The sequence below is a fragment of the Rhinopithecus bieti genome, unplaced genomic scaffold, assembly GCF_001698545.2.
Source record: "Rhinopithecus bieti isolate Rb0 unplaced genomic scaffold, ASM169854v2 scaffold_2294, whole genome shotgun sequence".
In the NCBI taxonomy this organism is placed as follows: Eukaryota; Metazoa; Chordata; class Mammalia; order Primates; family Cercopithecidae; genus Rhinopithecus; species Rhinopithecus bieti.
In genome coordinates this window covers 381,140-388,535 of record NW_016803705.1, presented here as the reverse complement: position 1 = coordinate 388,535, position 7,396 = coordinate 381,140, and the positions used below count along the sequence as shown (strand labels likewise).

General features: G+C 42.0%; 1 pseudogene; it reads right to left on the bottom strand.

Annotated features, from left to right (window-relative positions):
- Nucleotides 1-2,657: 2,657 nt before the first annotated feature.
- Nucleotides 2,658-4,517, bottom strand: LOC108515152 (zinc finger protein 248 pseudogene; annotated as a pseudogene).
- Between the last annotated feature and the right edge of the window lie 2,879 nt (nucleotides 4,518-7,396).

Here is a 7,396-nt window from a genome sequence, read left to right as displayed (position 1 = left end):
GGATTTTGAAGGTGGAGAAAGTCAAGGTTTCTGCAATAGCAGGTGGGAAAAAAAAAATGTTAGAAATAGTGTGTGAACATGCTGCCCTCAGGCCAGTACTGCTTAAGAGATTTGGCTTCCATGCAGGTTAAGAACAGGTAAGATTTTCTTTTTCGGCTTTTTCACAGCATACCAGGCATTCCATATAATGAGGACCAGCTGCAGGCAGCAATGACAGAAAGGTCTTCTGACATCATCCCTGCCCATTCATTGGTTTGACAAGCTGTCAGCTCAATGCAGCCTGCGATGCCTCCACATGAGTCACTCTGCTGGCTGCTGTCAACACGGTGGATGTACATTTTCAGTGCTGATAGCACAAACAGAAAATGTTGGAATGGTCAATTTTATTGAATGAGAACATGACGAAAACTTGGAATCTTGAACTAAATGCTAACTTTGGTATGGTTTTATTTTGACAAATTCAATTCATGGTGCCTGTTTATTTTAAATAGGATGTTAAAGACTATTGTAGGGTGTCTTTCTTTCTTTTTTTTTTTTTTGTTTTTAACGTACCACCACTTTTCATTTGTAGAGTGCAGTGAGTACTACTGTATTACAACGGATGTTAACCTTTGCATAATTTATGTAAATACCACCCTTATTAACAGCATTTACATTACTGACTGATCCAGAGGTAGCTGAAAAACCTCAGAAAAATACAGTTTCACACTTCTTTACTGAAGTGCTAGGTTAGTAATCACAGCCATACCCATTCACGTATACCAGGAAACAGTCAGAGGCAATGTATGTAATGTAGTTCCTTGTGAAATCATATCTCACTTAAAACTTATACTGAATCCCAGCACTTTGGGAGGCCGAGGCGGGCGGATCACAAGGTCAGGAGATCAAGACCAGCCTGGCTAACATGGTGAAACCCCATCTCTGCTAAAAATACAAAAAATGAGCTGGACGTGGTGACACGTGCCTGTAGTCCCAGCTACTCGGGAGGCTGAGGCAGAAGAATGGTGTGAACCCGGGAGATGGAGCTTGCAGTGAGCCAAGATTGCGCCACTGTACTCCAGCCTGGGTGACAAAGTGAGACTCCATCTCAAAAAAACACAGTGAAACAAAACAAACAAAAAAACTTATACTGGCCAACCTGTAGAGCGAGTCTCATAGTGTTTAGAATAGGACTGACTCAGAGATAGTTTAAAACCTCACAAAAACATTTTTTGGCTCCTTTATTGAAGAGGCAGTTCAGCAGTAATGACGATAGGCATTTGCTTATGTCAAGAAACAGAAAAAGGGGTATGTGGTTTGTACTATCAAATATGTTTTCATATATACATGATAGTATGCTGGTAAATATTTGACAGTAGGTTCTGTGAAGAAAATAAAAACCTTGATTTGTAGTTTGCCGATTTTGATGGTGTAAATACTCCCACTATATCTAACCTACCAACAAGATCGTACTGAATGTGGAGTCAGGAAGAGACGTGCAGTAGCAGTAGATGTGGATATTATTTTCACCATACAGAGTCAACAATGTAAGTAACCTAAACAACAAAGATCATAGCAAAATGTAGCAGCCTGATTAGAAGTGATGAGTGTTGGGTGTTTATTACTTTTGTTTTTAATATAATTTAATAGTAAGTTTATATATTTTAAATAATGACTGTGTTTAATAACTGGCTTACAAAATTCCTGAGAATTTAACAATCAGCAGCACTTTTAAGTCAATATGAGATGATGCTAGCACATCACTATATTTAAGTATGTGTGTACAAATATATTTACATATATATACCCATATATATACACATACATAAGTACATACACACATCTAATTATATCAACCTATAAAGATACCAGTGGTATTTCATGTGGAAAATGTTAACACGTACCATAATAGTTACTAAACTAAGGGTACATATTTTCTCCTGACAACCATGTTGGGTTGCATTATGGAAATGAAACATACCCAAATTTGCTACATTAGCATACTCATAAGGTCTACAAACATCAGGGACTTTTCATATATATATATAAATTTTTTTTTTTTTTGAGAGGAGTCTCACTCTTGTCACCTGGGCTAGAGTGCAGTGGCATGATCTTGGCTCACTGCAAGCTCTGCCTCCTGGGTTCAAGCTTCTCCTGCCTCTGCCTCCTGAGTAGCTGGGATTACAGGCACACTCCACCATGTCTGGCTAATTTTTGTACTTTTAGTAGAAACGGGGTTTTGCTATGTTGGTCAGGCTGGTCTGTGACCTCAGGTGATCCACCTGCCTCGGCCTCCCTGAGTGCTGGGATTACAGGCATGAGCCAATGTGCCAGGCCCACATACCTGTTTAATGCTATGTCATTCAACCTTTATATGCTTCAGATTCTACTGTGAAGATGAGTGAATGAATATTGTCCATTATATTTACAATAAAATTTAGGTATTACATTTGGAATACAACACTAAACAACATAAATTTTTGATAAAGGTTTTTGCTGCATTATTTACACAGCATTCCCCTCAGTGCAAATTTCCTAATGAAAAGGTTTAATTTTTCTTGAATGCTTTCACGTATTCAAACAAGACGTCATTTTCTAGTAATTTCTGATATTCTGTGCTTTCTCTAATTTTTAAAAGCTGAACAAAAATTTGACAGGTATATGAAGCCTTCTAACATTCAGGATGTGCAAAGAGCTTTCGGCCTTGTGTGAATTCTCTGATGTTTGGTGAGAGCTGATTTTTCACAGAAGGTTTTCCCACATTCACTACATTTATAGGGTTTGTCTCCCGTGTGAGTTCTTTGATGGACAATGAGATTTGACTTCACACAGAAGAATTTTCCACATTCATGACATACAAAGGATTTCTCTCCTGTGTGTGTTCCCTGATGGATGGTGAGGGCTGACCTGGGGCAGAAGGATTTCCCATTCATAGGGCTTCTGCCCTGTGTGAGTTCTCTGATGTTCAGTGATGTTCGACTTTGCACAGAACATTTTTCCACATTGGTTACAGTCATAGGGCTTTTCTCCTATGTGTGTTTGCTGATGGTTGATAAGGTGTGGTTTCTGGCAAAAGGCTTTTCCCCATTCAGTACATTCATAGGGCTTCTCTCCTGTGTGTGTTCTCTGATGCTGAGTGAAGTTTGACTTCTCCCACAAGGTTTTCCCACATTCACCACATTTGTAGGTTTTCTTCTCCTGAGTGAGCTCTCCAAAGCTGGATGAGATGTAACTTCTTGCTGAAGTTATTCCATTTTCATTGTGGTCAGAGGGCTTCCCCCAACCTGTACTATCTGATGTTTAAAAAGAGTTGAGTTTTCCCAAGTTTTGTTACTCAATTTATAACCATGGGGAATCTTTCTTGTGTAAGCTCCCTGATGGATCATGAAAGTTGAATTGTCACAGAAGATTTCCTATATTCATTGTATTCATAAAGATTCTCCCTTATAGGCCGGGCATGGTGGCTCACACCTGTAATCCCAGCACTTTGGGAAGCTGAAGTGGGTGGATCACTTGAGGCCAGGAGTTTGAAACCAGACTGGCCAACATGGCAAAACCCCATCTCTACTAAAAATATAAAACAATTAGCTGGATGTGATGGCATGCACCTGTAGTCTCAACTACTCAGGAGGCTGAGACAAGAGAATCGCTTGAACCTTAGAGGTGGATGTTGCAGTGAGTAAGATCCCACCACTACAATCCTGCCTGGGTATAAGAGCAAAACTCTCTGTAAAAAAAAAAAAAAAAAAAAAAAAAAAAAAAAAAAAAAAAAAAAAAAAAAAAAAGATTCTCCCTTACAAGAATTATCTGATCTGATGTCCAAATCTAAAATCAACACAGGAGGACTTCTCACAAATACTGCATCCATATGGCTCCATTTCCAAATGAGTTCTTTGAGCTTTCAACAGTGAAAGTTCTTCCACATTCATTATATTTAGAGTGTCTCTCCTATCCAAGATTAACTCTTATTTGTAAAAAAAAAAAAAAAAAATAGGAATTTTTTCATGCCTAATATCAAGGAGCAATTTCTTGCACACATTAAACGCATCAGGCTTCTTTCTGGAACACTGCTTTTGATCAATAATTAAACACAAAATATTTTTTAAACTCATTTCACACAAGTCACATATTTTATAAGGAAAATTTCTTGAAGAAACAGGGCTTGTACCCAAATTGAAAGTTTTTCTTATTCTATTACCACTTTCTATGCTTACTGTTTTGTTTTGGTGAACACAAACTCCCAAAATGCTTGTCTCGGTTTTCCTGGCCATTCTCTGACAGGTCATCAACTTTCCAGTTCCTTTCTGGGTGGCACTGGCTTGGAAATCCTTCCTCTAATATTCAGGAGCCCCTTGCTTTATCCTGAAGATCACTTCTGGCTTAGTAATACGACACCTGGCTGAGACCAGATTGCTGCAAGTTTCCAGAATCACATCTCTGGACAGCATCTTCTGAGCAGGATCCAGCAGATGCCACTCTTGCTGGGTAAAGTCTACACATACATCCTTGAATGACACTTGTTCTCGGGATTTGTTCATTTTCTGTGTAGTGGAGGAGAGAGAAGTCTCCATGTGTGGCTCTGATATGTGCTGAGCTTAGAAATGCCTCTTTTCAATGAGTGAATGTAAACATTTATTTCCTATTGATTTACTGCCAATTCAGGTTCTCTTTCTTAAATCTGTTCCAGACCTTTCGCTGGCACACACACTTCAACGGCTTCGGGATCCCACCACTCCCTTGTCAGGTGCGACCAGAGGCCAGGGATTGTTTCCCATGAGGGACTGGAGGCTGGGGAAGGATGAGCTGGGAAGTTGGGGGAAGCCAGGGATGCACATGCATATTGTAGAGTTTTTTTCCCCAAAGCCCCAAAAGCCAGCCATGCAGAATATGCTGTGAAATTGCAAAGTTTGTTTGGCCAACTTTAGCCCATCAGCCCTGCCTGGGCTATAGAAGAAGAGAAGAAGGAGATGAGGAGTCCAGTGAAGAGTAAGGAGCTGTTGGGGTGCACCATGGGGGTGCTGGGCATTTCTGTGCCCACTATATAGGGATAGGGAAGGGAGCGTGTTCCCTTCACCTGGAACCTAGTGAGGAAAGAGTTTGGAGAGCTGCTTGCAGAGATGTGTAAGAGTCTCCTAGAGCTTGGGGCTGGGGGGACAGGGACTGGTTTGAGACTCTCAACAAGAAGAGTTTGAAGGAGGGGGGCTGGGCCAATCAGCTTTCTCTGACAGTAGAGTGGAGACAGGTGGTGGTTACCTGAGCAAGCTGCATGTTGACGATAGTGAACCCCTTGGATGTGGCTTCTGGAAGGAAGCCAGCCTAGAGTCATCCTCAAAGGGAGCTGGCTCAATGATCTTCTCAGGGGGGAAAAGGGATTCTACCTTGGTAAGAGTTCTTAGTTGCAGATGACAGAATCCCTGCCAGTCAGCGTAAATAGAAAGGAATTTTTCAGAGGGCGTTAGTGACTGAACAAAATCTTGAGAATAAGTTCCTAGTCTGCTCTCCTAGGACCAAGTGCCAGAACCTCACCAGAGAGACTGTCCTGAGAAGGGAGCTGATGCTGGCCCTCCACTGACTCCAGGGCTGAACGGCGCCTGGAGACACCCACACCAGCATTATGGAAGCCACACCCACCTATGGACACACCCACCAGAACCGTGGAGGCCGTGCCCACCTGCCTGTTTGCTCATGTTTAACTTCAGTGTGAAAGCCTCACACGGTGCCTCTGATTCGTAGAATCTTTGTCACTTGTTCCTGCCCTGTACTAAGAGAACTGGAAAATGTTGTGTTTCAGGTTATTCTTTGGGAAGCTGAGTTCATACTGTTCATGCATGCCAAATTGTAAGAGGATGTGCAAAGGACAGTTGCCCACTTATCGTGATGGACAGGTTTTGGCTGCTGGAAGTCAGAGCTGAGTGGAGAGTTCTAAGCAGCCAGCTGAGGGACAGGAATCTAACTCTATGTCAAAAGGGTTAGATGTGGAGGTGCCCGGCAGGAGGTTTTCCAAAGAGACAGTCACAGAGCTACAGGAGAGTAAGAGTCTGCAGGGGACATTCGCCATGCCACAGGGCGCCAATGCCCTGAGCAGCTTCTCCCTTCAAGTAAGTCTTTTCCTCCATCGCCTCCTCCTGTCCCCCTGTACTGGACCCCAAAGGTCCACAATCAGAAACTAATGAATGGGGTAGGAGATGGAGTAAGAAGTACAGAGAAATTGAACTGTAAGAAGTACAGAGAAATTGAATTGTAACAAGTACAGAGAAATTGACCCCCTTGCCTACCGTAGGGGTCAATTTCTACTGTGTTGGGGGATGGGTAAGTTTTAACTAGGGGAGGAGCTTGCAGTTTTGATTATTTGGTTATTACACTGGTTGGATCTCCTTAATGTTTGAACATGATGTGAAGACCTTTTTATTATCTAAGAATGATGGGGAAAGCTATGGGATCTCACTTAAGGTTTCATTCCAGAGTAGGGAAGAAGAGGGCCAAAGAGCACATTGATTGGGCAATGGGAGAATGAATAAGATGATTCTGTCTGCTTTCTGGCAAGTCTGGTTTATTCAATCAGTTGGTTATAAGAATGATTGTTATAAAGATATATTTATTGTTGCTTCAACTTTAATCAAGTTTTTAAAAATAATGTCTATTGAGAATACAATTGAGAATTTTATATATATATAGAGAGAGAGAGAGGAAGGTGGACAGACACAGTGGCACATGCCTGCAATCCCAGCACTTTGGGAGGCCGAGGCAGGTGGATCACTTGAGGTCAGGAGTTCGAGACCAGCCTGACCAACATGGTGAAACCCCATCTCTACTAAAAATATAGAAATTAGCTGGCATGGTGGCCATGCCTGTAATCCCAGCTACTTGAGAGGCTGAGGCACAAGAATTATTTCAACTCAAGAAGTGGAGGTGCAGTGAGCCAAGATCACACCACTGCACTCCAGCCTGGGCAACAGAGCAAGACTTTGTCTCAAAAAAAAAAAGGAGGGGGATGGGAAGGCAAGAGAGACAGTCCTAAATTCTTGTTGCTGGTGTTTTTAATCCCTTCTGGCTAGTGAGAAAGAGTAAGAATGAGGGATCAGCCTGGGTGTGGAACTCACTTTCCAGACAAGGACAGACTTTATAGTGCCACTGTGCCATTCTCTTTTTAAGTGTTAGTGTCTTTTATCCCCAGAAGAGCCCCAGGAGGTAGGTATAATCACCCCTACTTTGTGGGTAAGGAAACTGAGCTTGGACAGGTTATGCACTGTGTGCAAGGCCACATATCTTTGAACAGCAGAGTGGGAGACTCAACCCCTTAATCTTACTTTACTGCCCAGTTCATTCTTGCTGAGTCTTAGAAGATGTGTCTATCCCAGTCTGTTTCCTTTAAGAGGCCACTCCCGTTACCAGAACGTAGCTGGTTTTTACTGAGCAC